This window comes from Scyliorhinus torazame, chromosome 9 (genome assembly GCF_047496885.1).
Source record: "Scyliorhinus torazame isolate Kashiwa2021f chromosome 9, sScyTor2.1, whole genome shotgun sequence".
NCBI classification, from domain to species: domain Eukaryota; kingdom Metazoa; phylum Chordata; class Chondrichthyes; order Carcharhiniformes; family Scyliorhinidae; genus Scyliorhinus; species Scyliorhinus torazame.
The window spans coordinates 84,391,172-84,406,411 of NC_092715.1; the positions used below are offsets into that span (position 1 = coordinate 84,391,172).

The 15,240-nt window shown below is 45.3% G+C and overlaps 1 pseudogene; it reads left to right on the forward strand.

Moving 5' to 3' along the window:
• Positions 1-15,240, forward strand: part of LOC140430114 (small ribosomal subunit protein uS5-like) — a 46,628-nt pseudogene that overhangs the window by 9,997 nt on the left and 21,391 nt on the right.

Below are 15,240 nucleotides of genomic sequence, written 5' to 3' on the forward strand. Positions count from 1 at the left end.
ACTGATATACATATTCAACTGTGGGTCGACACTATACTGAACTGACTGGAGACCTTGTCGTAGCCTGACCAGACTTACTAGATACCGCATGGTGTTTGCACTTGTTCGCTCGTGGACTCTGACTGTCTCAGTGGCCAATTCCCGAGAGAGCGGGAAACCTAGGCTTTATAGTGGTAGTGTCCTGTCTGGTGATTGGCTGCATTGTGTTGTGTGCTTACTGGTCATCCTGTGTGTCAATTACTGCCTGTCTGCATCTCATTATATATATGAGTGGATATTATGACATCTCCCCCCCCTTTTTTTTGATAAATAAATACTAAGGTGTGCATGCGTATATATATATATACCTGACTATATACAAAAGGTGTCTAAATGAACGTATATTCATAGGAAGGTGTCGATAGTGCAGATACATGGCAAACGAAACAATATTTACAGAGGTTAAATCGATGAAGTCACAAAATGTACAAAAGTTCATCTACAGATTCAGTCTTTGTGGCGGGCGACAAATTCTTGTTGATCGCCGCAGAGGTGGATCAGGAGCCGCCTGCATGTGGATAGGCGGGATCGCTGCCATCGCGGTGGTCGCATGGGCCGGCAGGATTGCTGGTAGATCGGTGGCCTCGTGGCAGGGTACATCTGGAGGAAGCATCGTAGGCGGCGAGGTACTTCAGTCAGGTAGCGGGCGTGGAACTCATTGCAGTGCCCGTCTGTTGCGCCGTAGCAGGGAACCATCAGCCATGCGGGCAAGGAACGATCTTGTTTGATCACAACAGCTGTGGCTGACCGGCCGCCCTCAGGCAACTGGACACGAGCATGATCAGTTGGGGCCACCTCGGGTAGATCCATGGCATGAGCATCGTATGTGGCCTTCTGTTGGGCCCGTGACTGCTGCATTTTCTGTAAGACCGTGAGGTGGTCAAGGTCTGGAACATGGATGGCTGGAACTGTGGTCCTCAGAGTGCGATTCATGAGCATCTGCGCTGGAGACAACCCAGTGGACAGTGGGGTTGCCCTGTATGCCAGCATCGCCAGGTTGAAGTCGGAGCCTGAGTCTGCACAGCAACCGCTTTACAATATGGACCCCTTTCTCGGCCTTCCCGTTTGACTTACGTCAGTGGTTGGGAAATTATTGGAGAGAATTCTTCGAGACTGGATCTACTCCCATTTGGAAGCAAATGGACGTATTAGTGAGAGGCAGCATGGTTTTGTGAAGCGGAGGTCGTGTCTCACTAACTTGATAGAGTTTTTCGAAGAGGTCACAAGATGATTGATGCAGGAAGGGCAGTGGATGTTGCCTACATGGACTTCAGTAAGGCCTTTGACAAGGTCCTTCATGGTAGACTAGTACAAAAGGTGAAGTCACATGGGATCAGGGGTGAGCTGGCAAGGTGGATACAGAACTGGCTAGGTTATAGAAGGCAGAGAGTAGCAATGGAAGGATGCTTTTCTAATTGGAGGGCTGTGACTAGTGGTGTTCCGCAGGGATCAGTGCTGGGACCTTTGCTGTTTGTAGTATATATAAATGATTTGGAGGAAAATGTAACTGGTCTGATTAGTAAATTTGCAGACACCACAAAGGTTGGTGGAATTGCGGATAGCGATGAGGACTGTCAGAGGATACAGCAGGATTTAGATTGTTTGGAGACTTGGGCGGAGAGATGGCAGATGGAGTTTAATCCGGACAAATGTGAGGTAATACATTTTGGAAGGTCTAATGCTGATAGGGAATATACAGTGAATGGTAGAACCTCCAAGAGTATTGAAAGTCAGAGAGATCTAGGTGTACAGGTCCACAGGTCACTGAAAGGGGCAACACAGGTGGAGAAGGTAGTCAAGAAGGCATACGGCATGCTTGCCTTCATTGGCCAGGGCATTGAGTATAAGAATTTGCAAGTCATGTTGCAGCTGTGTAGAACCTTCGTTAGGCCACACTTGGAGTATAGTGTTCAATTCTGGTCGCCACACTACCAGAAGGATGTGGAGGCTTTAGAGAGGGTGCAGAAAAGATTTACCAGAATGTTGCCTGGTATGGAGGGCGTTAGCTATGAAGAGCGGTTGAATAAACTCGGTTTGTTCTCACTGGAACAACGGAGGTTGAGGGGCGACCTGATAGAGGTCTACAAAATTATGAGGGTCATAGACAGAGTGGATAGTCAGAGGTTTTTCCCCAGGGTAGAGGGGTCAATTACTAGGGGGCATAGGTTTAAGGTGCAAGGGGCAAGGTTTACAGTAGCTGTCCGAGGCAAGTTTTTGACACAGAGGGTAGTGGGTGCCTGGAACTCGCTACCGGAGAAGGTGGTGGAAGCAGGGACGATAGTGACATTTAAGGGGCATCTTGACAAATACTTGAATAGGATGGGAATAGAGGGATACGGCCCCAGGAAGTGTAGAAGTTTGTAGTTTAGTCGGGCAGCATGGTCGGCATGGGCTTGGAGGGCCGAAGGGCCTGTTCCTGTGCTGTACTTTTCTTTGTTCTTTGTTCTTTATTCTTTGTTCTTTGTTCTTTGACTGCGGGTAGTGGGGACTGGAGGGTACGTGACGGAAGTTGTAGGACTGTGCAAAATCAGACCATTCCTGGCTGTAAAAGCAAGGACCGTTGTCGCTCATTACCGTGAGCAGATTCCCATGCCTGGCGAACGTTTCTTTGCAGGCTTTGATTACCGCCTTTGACGTGAGGTCGGACAGTTTCACCACTTCTGCGTAACTGGAGAAGCAGTCGACCAGGAGTACGTAGTCACGCCCCTTGGAGTGGAAAAGGTCTACACCTACTTTGGACCACGGAGAGGTCACGATCTTGTGCTGTTGCAGCGTTTCCTTGTGTTGAGCTGGTTGAAATTTCTGACAGGGAGGGCAGTTGAGGACTGTGTAGGCAATGTCCTGGATGATGCCCGGCCAATAGACCGCTTCGCGAGCTCTGCGTCGGCCTTTTTCGGCCCCAAGGTCACCCTCAAACTAGCCAGTGTTTAAAAGTGACCGCTGAGTTTGCCGCGTAGGGGCTGATTTGCAGACACTCCGGAGTGATTCGGAGCTCCATGTCTTTTAAGTCTGCGTAATAAATTGTAGCACGATCAATCACTCACGAGACGAAAAGAGATGGAGTCAATCGATGGCTTTATCACGCAGACTTGTTCCCCAGCAGCACAGTTACAGAATGCGGCTGCTGGGAGAACCTGGGCTCATACTCCGCCTTACTGGGTGGAGCCAGTAGGCGGCTGATCCAATTGGGACCCAGTGTCTATCCACCAATAGCCTCTCGGCATCACAGGGTACCGTAATACCCCTAATACATACCACCACAGTAGGTTCGATGTGGACTGCACTCAATGCAGGGAAGCTAGAAACAGACGTCTAACACTGGAGAAGATCCAACACTGTTTTATTCAATGATAGAACTGATGTACATATTCAGCTGTGGGTCGACACTATACTGATCTGACTAGTGACCTTGTAGTAGCCTGACCAGACTTACTAGCTACCGCATGGTGTTTGCACTTGCTAGCTCGTGGACTCTGACTGTCTCAGTGGCTGGGTCCAGAGAGAGCGGGAAACCTAGTGCCCTCTGGCTTTATAGTGGTAGTGTCCAGTCTGGTGATTGGCTGCACTGTGTTGTGTGCTTACTGGTCATCCTGTGTGTCAATCACTGCCTGTCTGCATCGCATTATATACATGAGTGGATATTATGACAAGCTCAACTTCAGCAGCCTCAAAAGAGGGATGTTCAATGTTGGTTACTTTTCTGTGGTCTCATGTCTGAACTTGGGTTTCTTTTCACTTCATTTCTGCCTTTCCAAAACCACTTGTCTCTGCAGATGTTTAAGGGCTGCTGATTATTATGACTCTCAGTCGGTTTTCCAAATGTCCTCCCCACTGTCATAATATCCACTCATGTACATAATGAGATGCAGACAGGCAGTGATTGACACATAGGATGACCAGTAAGCACACAACACAGCACAGACCAGACAGGACACTACCACTATAAAGCCAGAGGGCACTAGGTTTCTCACTCCCTCGGGACCCAGCTACTGAGACAGTCAGAGTCCACGAGCTAGCAAGCACAAACACCATGCGGTAGCTAGTAAGTCTGGTCAGGCTACAACAAGGTCACTAGTCAGATCAGTATAGTGTCGACCCACAGCTGAATATGTACAGCAGTTCATCTAGTTGAATAAAACAGTGTTGGATCTTCTCCTGTGTTAGACATCACTTCCCTGCATTGAGTGCAGTCCACATCGAACCAACCTGCCTAACACATCACCCACCCCCCCAAAGCTCAGCTTGTGACACCCAATTTTAACTACGTCACTCATTTGAAATTTGGCTTATTTTACGATTTTTCTTTCCCATCATTAAGGTCTTGCTTCCAGAGCTGTGAATAATTATAGAAACAAGTGGCGGAATTCTCCGCTCCCGCGCCGAAGTGCCCACGCCGTCGTGAACGCCGTTGAGGCACACGACGGCGCGAAACGGCCCCTATCCCGACCGATTCAGGGCCCGATAATGGGCTAGGAGTGGGGCCGCGTCGTTTACATGCACCAGGCCTTGTCGCCGCGTAAAGGCGGCGCCGCATACATGACGCAGCCGGCACTGCATAACTGGCGCCACCCGCGTCCGTCCCGCAAGAAGATGGCAGACGGATCTTGCGGGGCTGCGGAAGAAAGGAGGTCCTCCTTCAGAGAGGACGGCCCGACGATCGGTGGGCACCGATCGCGGGCCAGACCCCATTTGAGGTACCCCCCGGTGCAGGATTCCCCCCCCTCCCCCCCTCCCACAGGCCACCCCCCCAGCGTTCCCGCGCTGTTCCCGACGGCAGCGACCAAGTGTGGACGGCGCCGGGGGGGAACCCGCCGTTTTGGCCTGGCCGCTCGGCCCATTCGGGCCTGAGAATAGCAGGGGTGCCGGAGAATCGCCATTTTGGGTGTCTCGGGCGATTCTCCGGCCTGCGCCGCGCGGAACTCAACGTGGCTGTTCCCGCCGCTTGGGGAATCGCGGGAGGGCGTCGTTCTGGCATTGCGGGAAAATTTGGTGGCCCAGGCGATTCTCCCAACCGCCGCGAGAGTGGAGAATCGCGCCCAAGGTCTTACACTGGAGAACAAAGTGCACTTGATCTTTTGGATGGGATTTGTGCAGCTCCTTGGCATTTAAAACTGAAGATGAAAAGTGGCTCCACGAGGTTTGGGAAAAGCTGAACTTTCATTTCCCTTTTAAAAATAAACCATGGCTACACGTTCAGCGGTTACTCAACGTTGATGATACTTCCTTCAGTGGGAGGATAGGGCGAAGATGCACTCAACTTAACTATCTGAACAGATTTGTAGAATTAATCTCTCATCCTGTCAACATTTGACAGAGCCTATTTTTGCAAGTCTTTGTCTGTTCTAAAATCTGCATTCAGCTCTATAATTTCTTCCATCTATTTTCAGACAGAAAGGAACAAACAGTTCCAGTGCAAACCCTTCACCAGCAGCTACAGTTAATTCAGAATTGATTGCAGTATTAATGATTGTACTAAAGCTCCTGGATGCATTTCCCCTTGTGTCATGATTATTATGCAGAAGAAATATGTCTTATCATTTGCTGTGGAGCTTAAACTTCCTTGACTTGCTTCTCATTTCTTTCTATTCATCTTTCAGTTTGCTGAACTAACGATTACCGCCAGTCCCCTTTCAATTCATTCTTGCACACCACACATTCTTTTACTGGCAAGCACCCACAATATTGTGTTCAGGTATATTCGATCGAATCTCCAAAAGTTGTTCTGATCTTTCACTGGAGTCTTTGAGACTGGTGCCACGTAGAATCCTGTTCACAATTTAATTGTTTATGCCATAAGCCTATGTGATTTTTGCACCTCGCTGTCTGTTATAGGACTTTGCTGCTGCAGATAAAAAACTCAGGTTATTTGTAATTCCTGATAACCATTTCCACATTTTTCAGTGTGGCACTGAATGTAACGACACACTTAAAATTCAAAACTGGCACAAATAAAATGCAGCATTATGCAAAATCGTCTGAAAGTGGCTGGTGATAATAGAGGACACGTAACCCATTCTAATGAAAGTCCTCTATCAGCGTAGATATTAACTTGTTTATTTTAAATAGATCACTTCCTCACAGAATTGTTACGCCGTAGAAGGAGGCCATTTGGCCCATCGAGTCTGCAGCCTCACTCCAAACAAGCATCATGACGTAATGCCATTCCCCTGCCTTTTTCCCATACCCCTGCATATTGTTTCTATTCAAGTAATCATCTAATGCCCTTTAGAATGCCTCAATTGAACATGCCTCCACCACACTCCTAGGCAGAGGATTCCAGATATGAAACCAGTGAAATAATGGACTAAAGAAAATCATTACAATTTGGTCTACAGTGATTGTGAGGCTTAACATTTTGTTCCTCAAAGTTCAATATTTCACTCACCTGTACGGCAAGGTTGGGTTTTTAATTCTTCTTTTTTAATGTAGAGAATAGTTTGCACAATATTGTTACACACAATGAATACACGCTAGAAATGCTTTAGTTAGGTGGCTCAGCCATGAACTTTGCTGAGTGTTTTTTTCAAATTAAAATCTAGTGATATAGAGTGAATTAGACCATTCTGCATGGTCACAGGCATCCATCATTGAATTCACCTTCCTGCAGTTAAGTAATGGGGAACTATCTCTTCCGAAGCATTTATCAGGATAGACATGTCAGCTCTAATGTTATATAATTCAAGTGTTTTAACTGTTGAATTTGCCATTTAGTTTGACCAACTAAAATGTATATACCTTAAGTTATTTTGCACTATTGTATCTAACACGCCATTTATTTTAAATAACCTTGCAGCTACAAAATATTTTAAAGTTAAACTTTGGATGTGAGCAATTAAGTGCTGTGTTCTAACATATTGGGGGTGATTAGCCTCACAATCTTTGGCTGTAATGCTGTAGATGTACAAATATAGGTTCATTCATACGGAAGTGCTATTAATCTGGTAGTACTGTGAATGAGAATTTCCTGCTATACCAGCACTATTACATTCTGAATAAATGAGCTTCATATAAACTAGGTGTGGTTACTCCATCAGACAACAAGATACATTTATATATTGCATTGAGGGGCAGTCCGGTGGCGCAGTGGTTAGCACTGCTACCTCACAGCACTGAGGATCCAGGTTCGATCTCGGCCACAGGCCATTGTACATGTGGACTTTGCACGCTCACCCCATGCCTGCATGGGTCTCACCTCCACAGCCCAAAGATATTCAGGATAGATGGATTTGCCATGCTAAATTGCCCCTTAATTAAAACAAAATGAATTGGGTACTTTAAATTAATATATATATACATATTGGCATTCAACAGAGTAAAGGATTTTAAGACATTCTCAAAGGTTTTTTGACAGTGAGCCATAGCAAAAGCTTGGTCAAAGAGGTGAGTTCAAAGGAATATCTTCAAGGAGAGAAAGGTGGAGAAGAAAAGAGATTTAAGAAGGGAATTCCAGAATTTAGGGCCTATAGGCAGCTGTATGCAAGCCTGTCAATGATGCAGCAATTAAAATTGGTGAGAAGCAATAACCCAGGATTGAAGGAGTGCAGGTATCTCAGAGGCCTTTTGGTATGGTGGATGGTGTCCCTGCCTCTGAGCTAGAAGCTCCAGTTTCATGTCTCACTCTAACACGCAATAGCCAAGGAAGGATCATTTATGATGCAGTCAAACAGTTTGAGTATCAACTTGTAAATCCTTCCAATGTCCACCAATTGCAGGCAGTAAGAGTGGGAGAGATTCCTGGTGATCCGTTTTCCTTCCCACTGGCAGGATCTTTTAGTTCTGGCGAAGGTGATCCCTCCCCAGCCCCAGGGACAGGATAGACGAGCCATAGAAAATGCCATAGACCTTGGCAGGATCTTCCGGGGGCGGCACTAAGACAGACTCCCTGGCCTTTCCAGGAAGCTCTTCAGAACAAAGAAACAGCCTCCGTTTAAAAACTGCGGTTAGAAACAATGCCCATTCAAAAGAGGAAGTTAATGGACTGTGAAGAGCTATAAAAACATAAACCCTCCTTTGAAATAGTCTGAACCTGTCAGTCAAGAAGCTTGTAAAAGGTAATGGCTGTAAAATTGAATGTAAACAATGCAATTGAAAGATTTTAGTCTTCTCAGGAAGTTCAGAGGCTTGACACAGTTAAAGTGGAATGAAATTGACTGTGAAAAGGGCACTCCAAAGGTTTCCAATGTATCCAATATTCATCTGACTGACCATTGATATTGACGTGCTGGGAGAGACATCAAATATTTTTAGGATACAGAGGAAGGACGTTCACCTTCATATTACAGATCATTGATTTGCATACTGAGACATACATCAAAGTGGTCTAACACACCAGAGGGAAGACGTTTAACTACAACCTAACTCGCTGAAAGAGATTTTAATGATTTTCAAAGTACATAGGAAAGACCTGCCACACAACCCCCATCCCAGGATACACCTCTGACCTGAGCCCCTCCAGCCAGCCTGAGCTTCCCTGACACCACCTCCACTGAAGGACCCCCCCCCCCCTTTGCATCCTGGAGGTAAGTGTAGAGAGGGTACTCACCCCCTTGCATCCCCTCAGCATCCATGGCACCAAGTTGGCATTGCCAAGGGGTGGGACTTGAGGGAGGCATTTGCGAACCCATAACTGGGTGTTGCTCACTTGATTGGGGGGCCGTGCCAGCGATTTGGGGAAGGGGCCTGCCAGCCATTCAGGGTGTGGGGGGCGTCCTTGCCAATGATTAGGTGGGACTGCAGATTCTGAGATCGGGATGCCCTGCAAAACCCACCCCTCCAAAACATTTGCAAAATGTCATTGAATAGCACCTGATTAGCGCTGCTATTGCCAGCGGTAATTGCGCCAATTTTCACATTGGTTGCAGCACTTTGTTTTTTTGGAGGATTGTGACAATAGTACCGAAACAGGCCATTTGCCCATACCATAGTTTGTGATCCACTTGGGCCTCCAAGGCATCGTTCCACATCTAAATCTATCATTGTACCATCTATTCCCTTCCCCTTTATATCCTTGTCTAGCTTCCTCTTAAGTGCATTTGTACCATTTATTTCAATCACTCCCAGTAGTATTGAGTTCCATAGTCTCATGACTCTTTGGACAAAGAGGTTTCTTTCAAATTCCAAATGTGATTTCTTGGTGACTATTTTATGTTCCTGGTCTCTGGATATACTCTTCCCCACAAGAGAAACAATCTTTCTGAAGAATCCTTCTTCAGACACCATGAAGTATGTTTTATAGTCTTGATTATATTAACAGTCAGTCTTTATTAGGAACTCATAACTATATGCATATATACAGAGAGGTGCAGATATGTGGGTTATTCCATCCGAGGTCTTAACACATCTCTGACCATCTTCAACTGACTCTGGTTCTAGGTCCATGGACGTTCTTACATCACTGTCTGGTACTGTACTCAGTCCCACTTTAACCCTTCTACTGCTCTCTCTACTCACTCTTAAATATTTTTAAAGACCTGTATTAGGTTATGCTTCAGCCAAAATTTTGACGGAGAAAGGAGACATAGACTGTTAATCTCTTCCTGATCGGCCCAGCATTGAGGTGCTAGTCATTCAAAACCACCTCCACTTGGGCAGGAACTGCCATTCGTATGCCTGATGTGAGGCTTCCAAAGCAATATTAAGCAGAGAAGATTTATATGCAACTCATTACAGGAGGGCATTAATAAATTTACAGAATGCGCAAATAATTGGCAAATGAATTCCCACACAGATAAATGTGAGGTAGTCCATTTTGGTAGGAAGAAGGTGGGTTGGTATTACTCATTATCCTGGAAAGTTCACGTCTAAGTGAAGTTGAGGAACAAACGAATTTGGAGTACAAATACAATAATCACTAAACATTGCACCATACAATATCAGGTCCATAAAAAAAGGGAAACAGAGCATTAAGCTTTATTTCAAAAGGGATAGAATTGAAAAGCAGGGAAGTTATGCTAAAACTGTATCGAACCGTTTCAACGGAGTTGGCATGTCATCAGCTGGCCTACCTGCGACGCTCCGCTCCCAATGGTTCGAATTCCCGACGGAGCGAGCCACGTGTGGTCCCAGCCATTGGGAACCCAGCGTGCCGGCTGCGGATTGTGTCCAATGCCCCCACACTCGGCCGAGATCACTGGCCGAGGGGGCTTCTGACAGGGCTGGAGGGACAGGTGGGGGGTAGCCAGGGGGTGGCCAACGGGTGGGCTGTGGGGTCGGTTGACTCACAGCTGGCGCCATGTTGTACGGTGCGACCGGTGCAGGTCATGAGCTGTGCACCATTCCCAGGCCATTTTTGGCGTGGGCGGCGGGAGTTTCAGTCGTCACCGGTGCTAGCCCCTCACCGGTACCGGAATTGGTGAGGGTTTCATGACGATCTTTTGGTCAGCTGGCATCAGCACTTAGTCTCAGGAATGGAGAATCCAGTCCCCTGGCTTTTGACTGACCAAAATGGAGAATGTCCATTTGGGAAGGTCCTGGACCTATTGAGAGCCTTCATTGGGAACATGCAGAGGTAAAGGTGAGGCATTGAAGAGAGTGCATACATCTTCCAACAATCACCTACTGACTATTTAAAAAAATAATCATCTTCATTAGTGTCACAAGTAGGCTTACATTAACAATGAAGTTACTGTGAAAATCCCCTAGTCACCACACTCCGGCACCTGTTCGGGTACACAGAGGGAGAATTCTGGAAAGAAACAAATTATCCTCGACCGCAAGAGACTGCCTAAGAAGAAAATATGTATACCTATTATGGTATTTCTAGTATTACCCTATAAATCTTCTCTGCACCCTCTCCAGTGCCCCTCTGTCCTTTTTATAATTATAATTATTGACCAGGCCTACACTCAGTACTATATCACGTGGTCTAACCAACATTCGATACAGTTTTAGCATAACTTCCCTCCTTTTCAATTCTATCCCATTCAAAATAAAGCTTCATGCTCTGTTTCCCTTTTTTTTACGGACCTGTTAATGTATGGTGCGATGGTTAGTGATTATTGTCTTTGTACTCCAAATTCTTTTGTTCCTCAACCTCACTTAGACGAGAACCTTCCAAGCTAATAAGTGACCCTCCCCCGCATTTTTCCTACCAAAATGTCAAAATGTACGACCTCACATTTATCTGTGTTGAAATTCATTTGCCAATTATTTGCCCATTCTGCAAGTTTATTAATGTCCTTCTGTAATGAGTTGCAGTCCTCCTTAATATTGCTTATCCCCTCATTTTTCTCTGATCTGAAGATTGAGAAATTAAGCTTTTCATTCCAAATCATTAATGTAATTTGTTAACAACTGCAGTGGCCCCAACATTTATCATGTCAAACATTATTTCCCACCTTCAGCCACTCTGAACGATGAGCTTTTACTCATTCTCCACTTTCTGTCTTGAAGCCAGCTGGCAACCTATTCTGCTCCACGTCCTCTGCTTAGTGTACCATGTGGCACCTTATTGGAAATCCAGATAAATTACAAGTACTGCATGATCATTGCCTACACTGTTAACTCCTTTAAAAAATTCAATATGATTCATCAAGCAATTATTAAGAAGTCGGCACGGTGGCACAGTGGTTAGCAATGCTGCCTCACGAGGCTGAGGACCTGGGTTCAATCCCAGCCCCAGGTCACTGTCCGTATGGAGTTTACACATTCTCCCTGTGTCTGCATGGGTTTCACCCCCACAACCCAAAGATGTGAAGGGTAGGTGGATTGACCATGCTAACTTGCCCCTAAATTGGAAAAATGTAACTGGAATACACTAAATTTATTAAAACAAAAGCAATTCATCAAAAAATTTATGTTGACTATTCATTGATATATTTTTCATTTCAGATATTCTTCTATTCACTCCTTTGCAAAAGGTTCCATTACTTTTCCTGCTACCAATGTTCAACTGACTGGTTATTTTTGTTTTCAACTGCAGGACCCCTCACATTGTTAAGAAGCATTTTGGTGAGCACTTGAAACAATCCTTTTCCCAAAGGTAGAGGAGTCTAGAACTAGAGGGCATAGGTTTAAGGTGAGGCGGGAGAGATACAAAAGAGACCAGAGGGGAAATATTTTCACACAGAGGGTGGTGAGCATCTGGAACGAGCTGCCAGAGGCAGTGGTAGAGGCGGGTACAATTCTTTCCTTTAAAAAGCAGTTAGACAGCTACATGGGCAGGGTGGGTATAGAGGGATGTGGGCAAGTGGGACTAGCTTAGTGATAGAAACTGAGTGGCATGGATAAGCTGGACCAAAGGGCCTGTTTCCATGCTGTAAACATCTATGACTCACAAGTATATGGGCCAAGTACTGGAATATGGGATTAGACTGGATAGATGCTTGATGACCAGCGCAGACACGATGGGCTCAAAGTTCTTTCTGTGCGGTAAAACACTATGACTCTACACTTTTAATATATTATTATTTATGTGTTGTAATTGCTAGAGTTTATTTAATAAATGTGTGGAAGAAACCCACCCGAATCAGGGGCATTATCCTGTTTGAGGTTATATATTTTGTTCAGTATGTCCCCTTTTTAATTTAAATGCATTAATCTCATTACTCACCTAATCATTCTGTCTACCTGTTCTACCTCCCTGGTAAATTTTGAAGCAAAATAGTTCTGTAATATTTTTGCCATCTCTCTATCGTTGTCATGTCATGTGTGCTCTGCTTGAAGGCAGGTCATTGGCTCGTTGTCTGCTAATGTTTCACCCTGGGCCGTTTTCTTGTCAGATTTTATCAGTGATCGTTTGACATTGCCTTCCACTCTTGGGGATTGGGTGAGGAAGCAGGTCCTAAATCAACACAACTGGAACAGGAACCGTGCTGTTGGCATGATTCCAAGCCACATGTTATCCATCTGGCCAACTATTATCCAGTCTATCCCTCAGTGATCCTATCCAGTCTATCCCTCAATGATCCTACTCGCATCACAGCCTTCCTTTTTGTTTTAATTGATATGCCTGTAAAATAATTTACTCTTTATTTTATAGTCCTTGATAATTTAATTTCATAGTTCCTGGGCCGTCAGCCGAGGTCCGCAACAGCCGATACGTGTTTAGAACTCAGGGGTTCGAGTCGGGAACTTGGCCAGTTACGCACGGAGAATAGCGGGGCGATCCTCTGTCAATGGCCCCCTAACCGCACAACGTAGATCACGTAGATCTCCGGGGACCAAAGAATCACTTCAGCGACACCGGGCACAATTTCTGTGCGAACGCCCATTCTCCGCCCCCGCGCCAAACGCGATTTCGGCGCGGAGACTCGGAGAATCCAGCTCCCGATTGATTTTTTAACTTTCACCTAATCTCTTCATATTTTCTCTTATCCTGTACTCCTGTGCAGACGATGATTTAATATATACCTCTTTCCTAACCCTCAATTGTTCTCTTATGTCTTTTTTCAACCACAGAGTTTCACGAGTGCTTATTGTTTCCCATTTCCCAGTAGAATATGTTTTCCCTGCACTCTGTTGGGTGTTTTAAGTGCATACCATTGTTGTTTCACGTCATTGTTTGCCAATCTAGTTGCCCATTTAATTTTTCCAAGTTCTATCTGTAGCCCCTCAAAATCGACTTATCTCCAATCTATTAACTTGACTTTTTTCTTCCATTTTTGTCCTTCTTTATCATCATCTTAACGCTCTATAGTATGGTCACTATTGCCTGGATGCACCCTTGTGTTTACTTTTCATATCTGCTCCGTTCCATTCCTCATCACTAGATCCAAGAGTGAACCTGACCTGAATGGATTTTTTACATATTGGGTTAGAAAGGAGTCCTGTACAAATTGGAAGATCTCCATTGCCTAATCCTCTTTATCTACCTCTTCTGTAAAATTAATATCAGGGAAATCCCCCTTGATTATCATTCTATGTATTTTACTCGGTTCCCTAATTTGTCTGCATATTTCCTCCTCCACCACCCACCCCATCACTATTAGATGGTATAATACAGTTTTACTCACTAGGAATTGCCATTCGAATCCCCCATAATCTCACTCCAACCTTACATTTTTGACAGTCTCTGACCTCTCACAAATATGGGCTTACTTTGGACCAGGCATTAGATTTCACTTGACAAAATCTTTCTATGCAATCATTATGGAGGTGGAGAAATAGCAACAGTGAGTGGCATTGAGGAGAATAAGCTAACAAGGCCAAAGCCACCAGCCCACCAGGTAGTATCCTTGACCATGTGTCTACAGACAACTCCATGTTCAAAGGTTGTGATTGCCTATGTCTACTTCCACTGCCAGTCTTGCTTCAGTCTTACTTCACTGCCAGCAGTGTCATTCAAACCTTTTAAAGTACCAATAGTAGTAATGCTAAGCACAGGAAACCTTGTGTAAATCTTGTGTAAATAAACACTGTATAACTGACAACATAGTTCAGAGAGTGAGTGCGGTCAGTCAAGCAATGATTTCCCTGGGGCTCAGCCGTTTCAACAGGCTAATGGATTTCTGGGCCCTCAGCCAAGCCTCATTGTGTATTCTTATCTGAGAACCCAGACATTTATTAGAGTACTGAAGCACATTTTATTACACATCCTACTATCATTATAGGGTTCATTGGTTCTATACAGTGTCTAGTGGGGTGAATGAGGAGGGAAGTGGTATAACCTGGGATAGAGAGGCCATAGGTTTTTGTTAGGTGGCATCCCCTGGAATGAGGACATGGCATGTCAGAGGGGGTGTATAGGGAGCATCCCGTAGCATGGAGGACATGAAGGGCCATAGCGAGAGGTTGAGGGTCCTCCCTTGGCATCAAGGCATGGGGAGAACCTTTTCAAATTAGATTTGAAAGGTTTCCCTCAATCTGACTATGGTTCATAACATCTCTGAGGTGCCGAGAACAATGACTCTTTGAAAAACGGTCCTTACTGAATGAAAGTTGCAGAGGATTCAGACATGGCCATCCCTGCAATGGAGCCACCTTCAGGGCAATTGCTGCAGCGAGTCTGTAAGGAAGGATAGATAGTTGATAGGGCAAAGTTTCACTTAGTGGGATGGGTTAATGTTTGTCTGTTTCAATGCAAGGAGTATCAGGAATAAGGGAGATGAACTTAGAGCATGGATCAGTACTTGGAACTATAATGTTGTGGCCATTACAGAGATATAGATTTCACAGGGGCAGGGATGGTTGTCAGATGTTCCGGGGTTTAGAGGTTTTAAGAAGAATAGGGAGGGAGGTAAAAGAGGAAGGGGAGTGGCACTG